This window comes from Chelmon rostratus, chromosome 4 (assembly GCF_017976325.1).
Source record: "Chelmon rostratus isolate fCheRos1 chromosome 4, fCheRos1.pri, whole genome shotgun sequence".
Lineage (NCBI taxonomy): Eukaryota > Metazoa > Chordata > Actinopteri > Chaetodontiformes > Chaetodontidae > Chelmon > Chelmon rostratus.
The window spans coordinates 2,703,587-2,720,042 of record NC_055661.1 but is presented as its reverse complement, the minus strand read 5'-3'; positions in this window follow the sequence as shown (position 1 = coordinate 2,720,042).

Sequence of the window (16,456 nt, the reverse complement as noted above, 5' to 3'; positions counted from 1 at the left end):
GGTACGAGGTGACATTTTAAACCCGATCTGCAATCATTAAACAGAAAGCGAGCTCAAGGAGGTCAGTCGATACATAGTAAATATAATAAGCAAATCCTAATATATCATGTGATATGATGATACGATGTCCTCCCTTCAGCTTGATTTTCATTCATTCTGGCACAGTGGGAGGGAATTCATCAACATTAAGCTCCACTAATTAAGCTCATTGGCTCCTTTTCATTTCAAAGGATTTTGTGTAAATATTTTGACCACAATGTATTAATGGTTCACATGTTTTATTGCATGACCTTTTTGCATCTCTGTGCTGCATTAAATCAATTGCTGTGACAGTTTTATAACATGAATGTAACTGATTGCCGTCAAGCTCTGCTCTCGACCTCTCAGACGTCCTATCCAACCTCATAAAAGAGAAATTAACATCTGTAGTGTCAATAAAAGGCCAACAGATTTACTCCTTTGAAAAATGTTGTGTTCAGTTCAGTTGCCTTGTCCCTGTTGCATGCACTCTGTGTGGGAATGATCTATGAAGGAGAGCTATGAAAGGCCCTTCTCTTTCTCTGCAGAGCCACAGTTCACTGCTGTTAGTCTGATGGTGGAGTCAACATGTGACCAGTGCACCCTGAGCCTTCAGGACGTGAGCATCTCATGACCTGCCTGAGCAGGGACAACAGCAGCCCAGACTGCAGGAAATGCATGCACACAGCAGGTAAGTACACACTCATTTCTGTGTGCGTACCAGTTTTCCAGTGCAATAACACTAGTGCACGATTGCTGTAAAAAGCACACAAAAGACACAATGACTATACAGTGATCACGAGGAATACGTGAAACACACACACTCTGACAAACACGCGCACAAATTCATGAGCAAGGTCAACCCTTCCTTTAGCAAACTGAATGAACACACATGCATGACATTAATCATTCACATGATGAATGATTGATTTTTCCTTCAAAAGACCCTTAAGCTTCATAACACAGTGTGGCTTCATCAAATATACATACTGTATCTAATAATTAAAACAGATTAAAATACAGTTCCAATCACCATGCGTTGGGGTGGGGGGCTTCTTGGGCTGCAGCCCTGAATATTTTCTCAAAAGCCCCAAATCATTTAGATTTTTAAAATAACTTCAACTTTGTGTAATTTCCCCTCAGCCTCTCTGACTCAGGAGGATTCAACCTCAGTCGCCAGCCACAGAAAGTGGTTCAGGATCATCAGCCAGTGAACAGCAGACTGATGTTTCAGGTTTGTGAACACTTAGGCTAGCAGCGGTGAGATCGACAAAGGTCCAGACGATCCACTGCAGTCTGGTGATTGATATTTAGTCCAAAACAAGATAATAATCCACAGAAAGATGTTTTTGCCTTTCAAATTAGCAGGTGATGCACTTGTCTGGAAATGTATACAGACAGGTACTAGCAGTTACTCGGTGGCGTCTCAGTTTTCAAATGACACCTCACTTGACCAATCACAATCTCCTATATAAAGCCTAACAATCACATAAGCCAATAACAATCTGAGTTGAACAGAAGGGCCTCCTTCCCTTCTTCCATGTAAAGATCGAGCCAATCGCAACCAATTTTGCAGATGAGTGACACTTCAAAGAGCCAATGAATTTCTAGACATGGCACTATACTACTGGTTATTTACAGCTCCTGTCACCTCAAATCAAGGAAGTGATACATATAATATACGGCCTAAATTGAAAGATATATAGCAAAAATATAGATTTCATGTATTTGAATAGAAACATTGATGAAGATGTGCAGATCATTGGGGGAGCATGCCCTTAGATCCCCCTAGCTTTTGGTTAAGCCCCAAATGTTTTTATTTCCATATCTCTGTACAGATGTAAAATATAGAAAATGTAGTTCACAGCCTGTCTTTACACAGTACATCCTGCATTCATTAAAGACAAGGTGATGATTGTGACTGGTCTTCACTGCATCCGGTTACTTTTCCTGCTCTGTATCAGTCACACAACACAACAGTAAGATACAGTTATTGTACTTGTGTAATGCTGGAAAGGACTACCAGGACTGAGATCACAAAGATCAAAACATTGCCACATTTTGACAGCAAAAGAAAAGAAATTGCATTCCCTTTTCCTTTCTTCTTTCTTCTACTGCCATACTTTTGAAATGAAAGCAGTGGGGTTGAAATGATTGGCAGTTATGTTGTTATGTCATTCACTGTTGTAATCTTTATAAAGCAAGGAGAACTGGCTGTCAACACATGTTGCACTCATTCTGTGATCTGCATGTTCACTAATGAACATAAAAACTTGTGCTGAGGGGTCTGTATTCTCAGCACTGAGCATGTGATTTACTGTTTTGCACTTTGCATGTAAAGGTGGCATTTTGTGTTTCAGGGTGATGGTCACTTTGGCTCTTTTCACTGGGAGATTTGAATGGAAATTAATAAGTGTAACATGAAATCTGTTTACTGTATGTACTTATCTTGAATAAGCATCCTCATAAATGTGGCTTTGTTTTGTTATGTGAACTCCTCATATAATCTATGCCGATCCATTGACTGACATCACATGTTCTTACATCTATACTGGCCACAGGAGGACAGCTGTGCAGAAAATGTCTGGCCTCCAAACCTCTGCTTCTCTTTGATGGCATCAGACCATGAGTCAGTACAGAGCTCGCTCTCTGTCTGTCATCCCCCTCCCTCCAGATGAGGCTCAGCCATTGTCCTGTGGCAGCGGATTTCATCCACTCTGGGTCTGGCTGAGGTCAGAGGCTGATATTTTGTAAATTCTTTTCATTCATGTTACTGAATTGTGCTCTGGTAACATTATATGAGTGTCTTTGCTTTTGGCAGCAGTAAAAGATTAATGATTTTGTGATTTTTAGGTTTTTATGTCCTCTTCGTTTCTCAGGTATAGGATGTTTTTAATGAGGACCTTGCAACATCAGAAATTTAGACATTCTTCAGTTGCAAACATGCACACACACGCACGCACACCCGCACACACACACACACACACACACATTGTGCAGAGCTGGTGTTGTTTTTGGGTGGCTGCTCCTCAAGGTCCAGGGGAAGGGGGGTTTCCTATTGGTTCTCAGGAAGAAGGCGTCAGCACAAGAAGACAATCAAAGGATGTCTAATGACAGGATCTGCTGATAACAGGCCTCTCTCTCACACACACAGTATTCCAATGAATGTCATCACCATGAAACATACGGCGCTGACAAACAGGCACAGGCCTGACGATGTCTTGACTCACTACAAACACAAATGAACGCCATTATCCTTCAGTGGTGTAAGAATGTGTGCACTTGTGTGTATGAGTGTTGTGTGCACGTGGTTGTCTTTGTTGTTGGAAGCATGCTTGGTCTTGACCTCAGTGGTCGCAGGGACTGACACAGAACAAGCTGCAGGTATTTGGGAGATTATCTCTTTAGTCAACACGCATGTTGAGTGATGAGCACATGAACACCGAAAACATTCTTAGAAACCACAGGATCAACAATCTATGCAAAAACTGCACTGCACTCAATACAGGTTGCCAGTATTTCCAAAGTGCAGTACTCTTACATTACCTACATTAAAGTTATGGTTATGTTAGAGCAAACAAACATGCCTCATATCAGCCCGAACCATCAAAGCACCAAATAATGACTTCAAACCATAAATCAACTTTGATTCAATGCTTTCACACCAAAAAACACAAATCACCCCAACTCTGTTTATCATTCAGCTGTAGCTCAGCACAATAACCAACATTAGTTGATCATCACTTAAAATCTGCCATTTCAGTGGTCTGATGACATGAATGTCTGCAAATTGTGACCATGGGAATCTTTCTCACGTCCCGTTCTCCAGATAGATACCAGCAGCAGCTGAGTGTATGTACCCACCTCAGAGCTACGCAGCTACACCTGGAAGCACACTGCAGAATGGATTGTCTAGTATGTGATATATGGGTTGGTCATCAGGGGGTCACATGAACACGCATTCAGTGAACCACATCAAATGTTAAATGCATGTTTCTTGTATTAAATGGGTATTATTGTTTTTGCAGTATATATACACTCTATCTATCCAAAATCCACAAAATTGTTTACAACTATTTACATTATAGCACCAACTAGAATAGGGTTCAAACAGCCAGAATATGTCCACTTTTTTCAATGCTTAAATGCAGTAAAAACATCTTTTTTGTGTATTCAAAATTCATTTATTTCATCAAAACAGCCACAAAATTGGCTCACAACCATTACATTGTAACAACAACACAACAGATGTAGTTTTCACTTTGACCGGTCCGAAGAGAAACCAGTGCTTGCAAAGGTTCCTAGATGTGTGTTGAATATGCACAAACCAGCATTAGAGGAATGCATGGGCGATTCTGCTGCAATGTGGATTAAAGCCGTATGATACGAATTCACGACAATCGCCGTTAAGGGGTTAACTTTGTTCTGAGCTATGTTGTGCAAATGAGATATTTGTCACTGACACTTCCTGAATAAGTAAGGCCTGACCAACTGACTAAATGTCATCAAAGTGTGATGATTGTTGTGTATTTTAATGTTATTCAGTGACCATGTGTCTTATCTGCTCATTATCAGGTTAGAACGATGTGTTTGTAATGCAGGGCTCTGATCTGATCTCACATTCATCCTGCTGGAAAATGAGTCCAGAACAAATGTTGTTGCCAGCCTTTCCTCGGAGGAACTTTGATGATTGTTAATGATTTTATTCCATGCTGACCAGGGTTATCTTGTCCAGGGTATTGTTTCTGTTGATGTCTTGTGATTCTATTTTGAGCTTTTCCCCAAACCATTTTGTCATTATTCTCCCTCTGAGAATGCAGCAGTGCTTGCAACTGCCTGGATTTCAGCTTCACCTTAATCACATCTGCTACCAGAAAGTTAAAAAACCTCCCATAATCCTTTGGGCCTTTAACCTCTGATCAGTGACGTCCCCAAATAACTCTGGCAGACTGCCTCTTTCCCGCTTTTGTCTGGTTCTGTAAGCAGGTCACAGTCTCACAGACACCAGAACGATATCACACCAGGTACATGAACTGTGTTCATTCTTTGAATCTTAACTCACGGGTAACACAGGAGAGAGAGAACCAATGTGAACTTGGATCAGATCATCCAACTGGTGTCAACGAAACGTAAACTCCACATTTTAATCCACATTCCATATTTCATGCTCATACACTCTCCTTATACACTTACTATGAAACAGTGGAGCCCGGACAGCTAAACAATAAGCTGAAACTTTCTGGGAAGCTCTGAGGAGACACAGAGGAGAGCTGCAGATTCAGCTTATAATTCTCTGTAGGTTCATGGCTTTCATATTACGCATCATCTCAGTTCTGCCCTAAAGTGGTACTGCACTAGTGTGCAAAGTGGGACAACATATCCATGTTCCTTCTTAAGGGAGAATCATATATTATTTATGTGTGTTTAGTGCACCTCCAGGCACATGAAGGCATCAAAACACACTCAATACTACATGAATAATATGGACTCTGTACAAGTATCATGGCTCAGTGTCATGCCTGTGACATAAAGTTTGACAGGAAATGTTGCTGATGCACCACAGGCGTTGAATACATCTTTAGACAGTATTGTGTTTAGAACTTGATTGTGTATTTTTGTAGCGATGAAGGGAAGCTTCTCTACTACTGATGACAGACTAAAGAAAGAAAACCAAACTGCTCAGGACCAACACCATTCTGAGTTTTATATGTCCATGTGCGTGCAGGATGGATGGATGAATTTAATTTTGTCCTGCAAAAAGCTGTTGATCACTCGAAAAAGTTCACCAATATCAAAAGTAAATGAAGTTATTAACTAAGAGAGGACAGTCAAATGTCTGAGGACGTGTCATTAAAATTCCAACTAGTTTATAATTCTAATTTTAACCGACAAGCAAAAGTAAAGGTAATCCAATAGTGAAGTCAAGTATTTGCCATAGCCACCTGGATGGTATGGATCAAAACAAACAAACAAAAAAAAAAATAGCTAGCTGGTCAAGGTTTTAACTTAACATCAGCATGTTAGCACTGCCGCTGTGAGAATGTTAGCATGCTGGCATTAGCATTCATCTCCCACTGTACATTCTCACAGCTGTAAGCATGTCCCTGCCATGCACAGGCCCTGATGACAGATGGTCAAGGTGTCTGGCTGTGTTTGGCACTTCACTCCAATGGAATTGTGGTGATTAGGAGAGGAGTAAATCAACGTTCATCTTTAGTGAACTTTGACCAACAGCAGGACATCCTGACAGTGCGTATCATATCATATTATATTATTATTAATTCACTTTTATTCACTTCTGTCAGAGTACAAACAGCACGTTACAGAGAAAATAGACTTATGTGAGTGCATCAGTCTAGTGTTTTGGTGGTGCTATCAAGAGGTGTAATATGATGTTACTACAAACTAATACCTGCCAAGAACCAGAGAATCCAGCCTGTACTCTGCCAGCCTCCCAACCTGCATGTTACAACACTACCTGGCCCCAGGTTTTAATTTAAGTTAATGTGCACCAAAAATGTGCAAAAAGTCTGTAGGCACTAAAACACTACACACATGGACATGTTGAAGGGAAGCATGGGATGGGGGACGGAGGGATGGGTACATACTTCTCAGCATGGCTGACCCAGTCTTCTGACACACCCCCAGGAAGTGGTAGTAAGACTCCATCTCCGCGGTGGAGATCCGTACGGTGGAGTAGGCTTGTCCATATTTGCCACATTTTGGACAGCGAGACAGGAGCGTCTGGTATTGCAGCCTGTCTAGAGGATCCATCTCATAACTTCACCTAACCTCACCTGGAATGAGCCTGTGTGTGATCTCCTATCTAGCATCAAGCCCGCGCACTGCCTCTGCAGCAGAGGCAGAGGAATAATCCATGTTGCCTCGGTGTTACACACACAAACACACACGCAGGCACCATTTCTTCCCCCTACTGCAGTGCTACTGCAGCTATTCTTGCATGTGTCCCTGTCCAGCAAGGTGCCTCCAACCTCGCGGCTACTCTCTCTGTCTGTCTCTCCGTCATAATCTCTGCATTAGACAGTAAAGCCTATTACAGGACATTTGCATATGCCCGCCCCCATGACTACCACCAACACAAACAACTACAACCTGCTGCTGTCAGGGAGTGACTCGGCACCCCCTCCATGTTAACTCTGTCCCTTTGCCAGGGTGTTATTTCAGTGACTGCAGTAATGAAGTCGATGCTGAGATGTATCAAATCTTTGCAGCTTTTTCAAAATTTCTCACAGAAAGAAACTGATGTGAAATCACACTTTCCTGAAGCACGTACACTCATTCCAAAAATAACTTTCAAAATATTTTCAGAAATTTAAAAAATAAAACAACAAAAACTAAAAAACTAGTCAAGGTGGCTAATATGTGGATCATTGTGGGGATGAATAAAATCTAACATCATGTCCCAAAACATGCATTCAACTTTCAAAAGTCATGTATATTCATATAAAGTCATATTTGAAACATTATGTTTTCTCTGAGGGAAACTGTACAGCGTTCACAAACTGTCAGTGCGTCATGGCGGGGAGAGTCCTCTGATCAAAGGGCATCAAAGCAGTGAATGTGATTGCCACAGCCTCTAACATAATATACACAAAATTACCAAAAGTGCATCCACATCGCTCTGCCAGGCTCGTGGAAATACGACTAATCATTTGGGGAACCTGTCAGTGTTGTGTCCCTGTGTTTGAGCTTGTTTAAAGCCATGAAACCGGCCGACATGGATGTCTGTAGCTTTGTCCTCTGGACTGTCAGGATTTCACAAGACTTTTTTTTTAAAGTCCTGCTTGATTTAATTTCTTTCTTCTAAAAACGTCAGATAATCTAAACTGAACTAAAAAAATGATGTTTTGATGCTGCTCCTGATGCCGCGTTTCTTTCTTGAGTTCTTGAGTTCATGCTGTACAGACCAGACGCTGTTATGTCAACCACAAACCAAAACCAGCATTTCATTTCATTACAATTCAAGAGTTGTGATCGTAAAATTCTTCTGTGATGAAAACCATTCATTTTTGTGAGCTTGTTTCAAATCAAATCATCATGTATGTCTTTCAAGGATACTATTGTTATTTACCGAGGTTTCTTTTAACATAGGAGTGTTTGAGATGCCATTTGATGTTCAGGCTACTGTGCCGAAATCAAAACCACCCAAATTGTCACCTAAAACAGACACTTTTGAGACACTTAATCTACAAACAAACTGAATGTTGCCAACATCGACCTCTCAAGTGGAGAGTTTATATATAGTCCACAACTAAAGTCATTTATCCATGCTGCCAGTCATCACGTCTTTTTGAAAATAGAAGATAATGAGCTCAAATACAAAACCAATCAAAAAATAAGTGAAAGTAACATGTACAGAAACCAAGTCAGTGACAGAGTCGACACACAGATGAAGTGATGTATCTTTTATCCATCACATTTCATGCATTTCAGTTATAAAGTGAGTTACTGCGCTGTCATGGATCCTAACACAACACTCTCCACACTGAGAGTCCAGTCCCGATCACTGGCCGTGTCCCAACCTGTTCCAGGTGCTGACCCTTCATAAGACGTCTGCCACACATACGGTACACACCTGTGAAACCGTGAAAAGAGCCAACAATTTCATCACTTACACATTACTGATCCCATGCTGCTGCTGCTTCTCGCTCTGAAACAATCCACACAGACAGGGGGGTCCGAGCCACGCGGCTAAGCCAGCGTCCAGTCCGACGTCCACGGCAACATAACACACGACACACACGTACGAGGGTCTGGTGACACTATGCTCCAGTCCTCAAGGCTGCCCGGTCTCCCTCAACACTGCAGAACAAGCCCTCCTCTTTCATGTTTACGAGAGCAGAGAGTAAGCAAGGGAGACGGAGTGAGAGAGACAGGGGAATGTAAAGTGTGTGTGTGTGTGTGTGTGTGTGTTTTCACCAGAGCGGGGGTCTGAGCCTCAGCCTTGTGACCGGCTGAGCGGCTCAGTTTTTACCACAGTTTACACAAATATCCTCAACAATACTCCCGTCAGGCAGCGGGACTTCCCTTCCCGTCTGCGTCCTTCCCTGTTTACTCCCACCTTTCCTCCCCCCCTCCTCCTGCTTCTGTGTCCCCCTGAAAGATACTGAAGGCTTTTCTGTTTTGTCACATACTATTAAGGAAGAGAGAAAGGAAAGAATGGTGTCTGATGGTGTCTCCCACAGTTGTGCTGTTTCACCACCTTTCTTCCTGCCTTTCCCCTTCATGGAGTCACCCACGTGCCCTACCTTTTCTTCATTTTTACTCATTCATTCATTCCCCTCAGTTTCATGGAAGTGACCCTCTTTTTCTCTTTCCTTTGTTTTCTCATGTGTCCCTTTGGACTTTGTCAGCATGTGTATTGGAAGCAGCACAATAGCATCAGCTCGTCAGTGTATGCACTGGAGCCACAGTACTACCACTATTCACTAGAAGCAGTGCTGAGACGCCTACACATGTCGCAAGAAAATAGCCTTGAAAGAAAACATTGCCTTGCAGATACGGAAGCCAAACGCTGCTAATGTTGCCTGTTTCAGACAGCTGCATTGATTCAAATTAAAATCTGTTTCAACAGGTGCATGTGAGATGGACGATCGAGAAACAAGGCTGAAACATGTCACACTGTCTGGCGTACAGTGTCTTGTCTACGGTGGCCATGTAGCAAAAAAGCAGCAGCAGTGTCCTCTGTCACTAAGTATCTTTCCATCCTCTGGTTTTATGCACATTTTCATTCAATAAAAAACCTGAGAGGAAACACCAGACAGGATTTTATGCTTGGCTGTGGTGGAAAAGATGGTGTGAAGTTAAAATCAGAATGCAACAAAGCGCAATGGAAACAGACTTAATCATGACTTACAAGAAGCACTTAAACATCACTCAAGCTTCCACTAGAGAGACAAAATCATCAGCTCTGTGTGCAGTGGGTAACCTTAGTGTAGATGCCCGTGATAGACAGCAGTAAATAGATGGTTCATCCAATCATCTGCCAAGTATGTTTTAAGAGTGTCTGCCCTTTTGTAATTTCCATGGACAACTTCTCAGATGGTTATGTGACAAACCATCTGGTGCGTCAGGCTGATTAATACATGGATCAAACACAAGTGACATACACTCTTAGAAATAAGGGTTTCAAAAGGGTTCTTCCTGAAGGTTCTACCCAGAAACATTTGCTTCTGAAGAACTATTCTTTTGAAGAAGTATTCTTCAAGGGTTCTTTGTAAGGCTAAGGGTTCAATTAAGAATCCTTTTCATCCAAAGAACCCTTTTGGAAGTTATTCAAGGATTGTAGCATGGGAGTTAAAAGATCCTCACCCTCATATTCACAATATTCACAGCGTAACTGTACAATTTCAAATGATGCTTCATACATAACCTCACCTGGGGTTTGATCATGTGACAGCTTGGTACTGCTTTGAACTATCTAGGAGATCTTCATTGAAAAAACATTCAACAACTTTGCACATATGGGATTTGAAACAATAACCCCACCTCTTAGAAAAACATGCAGACTTTCAGACATGTGTCTTAACCATGGCACTAGTCACCCATCCCAGCACAGAGTGTTTCTAAGGCCAACATTCAGGTCATCACATGTTCCCCTCTGTGAAACAGGACAAATCAATAGTGATTATTTTGGTATCTCTACAATTCAAGTACCAACCGTTAATGAGTTTGTTGACACCCCTCCACTCTGTTCACACATTGTGTGATCACCTGTCTAGATATGCGTGATCACCTGTCTATCTGTGTATATACTGATGGTTGATGCTGGACTGAAGCGCAAAAGATCTGAAGCTTCAGAGAATCAAGGTAAGCTAAATCCAATATCTTATTTCAGCCTGCTTGAGTGTAGCTACTGCTATGGTGGAAGATGGACAAATAATGTTGGCACCAATTTCTTGCTTTTTGTAGAAATTAACTATAGACTCACTGCCTGGACAAGCAAGGAGGTGTGGCAGTGACTTGAACAAGAGGTTTTGGGTAACTACCCACCCCCCATTGTGGTGAGACGTTAAAATGTGTTATCAATGATGTGTTTATCCTATTAAGACTTAATGGGGCTCGCTCACTTTCACCTGTGTGCCAGGAGTTGGAGGATATGTGCTCATACTCCTGCTCTGACTGGACCCTGCATTACTTTGATGTTCACAGACATCTTATCATGCATCGGCTGTAGTAAGTGGACCTTGGTGTGATGCTACTATACTGAATACTGCAGCTTTTTTCCTCTTCCCTCTCTGCTATGTCACCATATCTGGAGCTAACTTGAATTCACCTGCTGAGGACAGCCTGTCTGGCTGGTTCGTGTCTTATCTATCATGTTGCTGGTTCCACTGGTCTTATGCTCACTTTGACTTGTTCTCCAGGGGCCGACACAGCCTCTCCTCTTCTAGTGACTTGTGCTGCGTCTTCCCTCCTTATCCATCGTTTAAAGATTTTTGAACACATTTTTTACTTGTTAAAAATTGTTTGAATGTTTTCTCAATTTAAACAACAGCCCTCTTGGTGGGTTCTTGAAACACTTATATTTAATAAAAGGGTTCAACCTGGTTCTGCAAGCCACCCTTGGAAAGCAGAAAGCTTCTTGACAGAACCCCCAAAGAGGGTTCTCAGTGGAACCATTACATCCTATAATGATTCTCTGTAGACCATCTCACAGGGGGATTCTGAGTGGGACCTTTCACAGATGGCTCTAGGCACTATTTTTGCTTCTTTATAGGTACAACCCTCTGAAAGGGTTCCTAGGTCAACATTTGTAAAAGGTTTGCCAAAAAGGGTTCTCCTATGGGGACAAGCTGTTTCTGTCGTGTTTTCCATGGCTGTATTAAGACTAACTGGATACCACGCTCAGAGATGGCAACCCGTTCATTTCTATGAGAGATGCTCACCAAACACATGTGCTGAAAAAGTGTCAGTGTGCTTCTTCACATTTGTGTGTTTTGGAGGCCAGAGGGCAGGCACACGAGTGACACACTGAAAATACACATTGTTAAGTTTGTCTGACCACCTCCACAGGTGGTTTGAATGATCAGGTAAATGCCAGCCAAAGACATCTAGAGCAAAATCATAAAGCTTCCTGTTGCTCTGGGCAACCACACACAGAGATTCTCACAGACTTTCTCCTTTTGTCTTATTCTTCTAGACCTCTTCCAAGGTATTTTCCATCATGTTTATGAGGGGGTGCTTAAAATCACTTCCAGTTGTGTCTTTTTTTACACCGAGGTTCCTCTGTGTGGTCTCACAGTCCCAGCTTTCTTCCTTGAGGGTGATGTGTGTATCAGTGTCTCCAACCCTCCCATCCACCACCAGTGTCTCCACCTAGCCCCTTCTGCAAGCCAGAGAAAAGCTCCCTCTCCTCCCTCCTCCCTCCTCCCTCCACCTCTTCCTCCTCTCCCATGCTTCTGGAGCAAACATGCGTCAGAGGCCTGCGCACTGAAAATAGAACGTTTTCTTCAGTAAATCACCAGTCTGCATGGCTTTGTTGTTCAAGTGTCATGTGTAAGTACTGTATGCGTGTAGCCAAAGTGTAAAGGATGCAGCCTAGCAGGACAAAGATTCAAACACACACACACACACACACACACACAGTTGTGTTTTCATCGCATTTGAGGACATCACAGAGACTTACATTCATTTCCTGGAGACCTCCCCTAACCTTAAACCAAGTCTTCACTTTAAAATTCCATTATTTATGTTTTGGGGACTTGAGTTTTGTACCCGCAAAGAAGGCGAGTCCCCACATTGTGACTGTGTATACAATTTATGACCCCACAACATGAGTAATACACATCCACACACACACACACACACACACACACACACACTGAGATGTTCTCTATCTGATCTTCCCACAAGTCAATCCTCTTACTGTTGTCTAGTAGTCTATTTAGAGGCAGCTGTTAAATGTTTAGCCATGCTACTAAAACCACGACACAAATCCAGTCTACAGAGAGACCAACAGGCCACTGACATGGCCGGTTCCTCTGTTGTACTCGTAAGCGCTTAATGTATGAAATTAACATACTACTACATACATACTAACTTTATAGTCCTCATCTTTTTCAAAGTATAACAACACTATTAGCCTGAAACGCTATCTAACACGATTAGTGTGTAACGTTAGCTGTCAGATTAATGAACATGTGTCGTTGCTTCCTTTAGTTTAACGTTCGGTGGTTGGCTCTGCACAGCTCGGATGATGACGGAGGAGACATGGGACTGTGCATTGAGGTGATGATGAAGATATGACAAACATGCTGCGTGGACTGTTGGGACATGCTGTGGTTTTCTTCAGCAAAATAATAAATTGCAATAATCAATATGGTGTTTTTGTCATCTTGCAACATTTTTTAGAGTTTGTGACTATTAACTGTTGAATGAAAGAAACTTGTGTAAGTGTGACTATTAACACCACCAAGGAGTTCACATTAAAATGAACTCAAGGCTAAAGTTGCATTTACTTTACATGGAATTAGTAGTTTAACTCCCACAAGAGCTCAGTTTTAACTCTAAAGGTTGAAAGATCAACTCTTAGAACCAGTCTCCTTATCTATCAACAGCTGTCCTAACTGTGTACTCTGAGAGTCACTTGCAGGAGGAACACTTCATTACATCATGGATTACATCATTGCAGGCCTTGGCTATTTCACTGGGAATGACCTTCTCCTCTTACAACCAGTAAAACACCACAGATTTGAAATGGAGAATCATTTAAAGTAACAGTCCATTGTTGTTCCACAAGATGAGCACATGAAAATGTCTGAAATTAGCTGATGCTGTTTCATACGTTTCCTTCGGCACTTTGAATAATTGATAAGCTGAATGTTTGCAGCCAAACGGAACAGCTGTTGTTCTCTGCTGTCTGCTCAGTGACAATCTTTCTTTTCAACAAGCTACTTTTATGATATCTTCAAATATTAAAAAAAAAAAAAAAAAAATTAAAATGAACCTTCTGATGCTTATAAGCTGGCCTAGTGCAACACTCACAGCACAGACTGAAATGAATGAGAAGAATCTGCAGTCATCTAATGCCTTAGTGAGGAGGTGTGGTTGACCCCCTTTGCTAGATATGACACATACTTTTAGAAGAAAAAAAGAAAAGTGCCCTCTTAGGGATAATGGACATTGAATGGACTGTGAAATGGATCGGCCTAATCATAGAAGTCTCTGTTAAGACATGGTCTGATGAATATTATTTTATGTAATGAACATCTCTGTCACATAAACTCTAAGCCACAAGTCAAAAGTCGTGCTGTAACTTATTCACATGCTGTGTTTCTTTACCGTGATAGTAACTGTACTTCTTAATGTATTTGTTAGACCAATTAACAGGCGAAAAATGGCTCAGCTTTTAACATTTTCCGTGATTGCTGCCGTTACAGTGTTATTGTGCTGGGTGGGAGATGAGGAGATCTCTGCTGAGATAACAAACGTTATCCCTGCACGATCTAATCTGCATCTCATTAACTCACTGTCATTCAGCGTTTGGAGAACGTACAGTTTTTCACCTGAGGCGCTCTCTTAGAGGCTGAGATGTGAGTGAGTAGCCTTTATCTTTACCAGGATCTAGTCTGAACAGTGAGGGGACATTTTTAAAACGCCAGAATTTTTTAGAATTTCATCGGTTTGGGTAGCTCTTTGCACTGGGAAGGTTTATAAATACGACCCCAGGACCATAAATCTTTGAAAGAGTTATTTTTATTGGATGTTTATATTTTCCAGCAGCAATTTCGTGGTCAGTAGAGGGACATTTTGGCTGCTTCCAGCACATTACTTTTTGGCCACTTATTATTGTGTTTTAATGCATACTGTCAAGAGTTTAGTCTATTAGGTAATGCATTTTCAGGGTTACTGTATATAATTAATTTTGGAACAAGGGTTGAAACTAATAACTAGACAATTCCAGTGCCGCTGAAATTTTGACAGTGGCACGAGGGGGCTGCTGGTGTTATCTATACCACTGTTTCTCAAGCCTGGTCCTGGAGTACCACTGCCCTGCATGTTTTAGATGTATCCCTGCTCCAGCACACCTGATTCAAATGAATGGCTCGTTATCAGGCCTCAGCAGAGCCCAGTAACGAGCTGAGCATTTGAATCAGGTATGTTGGAGCACACCTTACATGGAGCAGCAGAGCAGGGCAGCTGGTGCAAGATCCCTCTTTATTTAAATTTGGTGGGGGCTAACCCTTTAAAATTGAAATCAGAGGCGAGAAGAGATGTTTTTCTACAAAAGGATCCAAAAAATATGTGTCTCCTATTCACCATTTATGGCAATTTAAAAAAAAAAAAAATTCAGGCGATTTCTCACTGCCTCTCGCACTCTAGCTGATGACATCATCCACTCTAGGGGCAGAAGTTCTGAGCATTTTTTGAGAAACTTTATGGTCTTCAGATGGTTAGTGATTGAAAACTGTAAGAGATATCAAAAAGCGAGCCTAGGTTCATTTTGAGCCCACAAAACCGATTAGACTGTGAGATGCGGACAAGTCTGGGCCGGATGTACGTGTGTTTCATGTCCAGATATTCTAAAAATGACTAAATGGACGATTTACATAGACACACTCCGGCTGCCACTCAGAAAAGAGGAGATTGTATGCGTTTAAATGGAGCAGCAGAGCAGGGCAGCTGGTGCAAGATCCCTCTTTATTTAAATTTGGTGGGGGCTAACCCTTTAAAATTGAAGTTTGACGAGAGAAGAAAGGTTTGTCTACAAAAAGATCCAAAAATTATGTGTCTCCTATTCACCGTTTGGATTTTACGGCAATTTTAGAAAAAAAATTCAGGCGATTTCTCACTGGCTCTTTCACTCTAACTGATGATGTCATCCACTCTAGGGGGAGAAATTCTGAGCATTTTTTGTGAAACTTTATGGTCTTCAAATTGTCATAGCTCAAAAACCGTAAGAGATATCAAAAAATGTGCCGAGGTTCATTTTGAGCCGACAAAATTATCCACGTTTAAAGTTTGAATGAAGTCTCTAGAAGTATGGCGAAGCAGCGGACAATTGAAAAAGGCTGAAATTTGAGGAAATTTCCCATTCATTTCTTATGGGAAATTCTTCACAGTTTTTTGCGAATAACTTTGCGAATTATTGACGAAAGAGCTATAAAAGCTATAGCACACCATTCCTGATCGAGCCGCATGTTTGCGAGGGTTTTCTCAAAGCTGCGGGAGCTGCGGAATATGAAAAATAAGAAGAAAAAACAATACACAAAAACAATAGTGCCACTAAAAACGCGAGAGATTACAATAGTGGCTCGAGCTATGCTCACCTCTATAGCTCAAAGTGCTATAGAGGCGAGTGGCTCGTGCATTGCCTTGTGCCACTAATAATATTCCTAATCCATTACACTGCAGAAAGAATAAGGCTGAGATTATTTTCTATTTTCCTTATTGTCGCTGAAAACATGAAAACCTA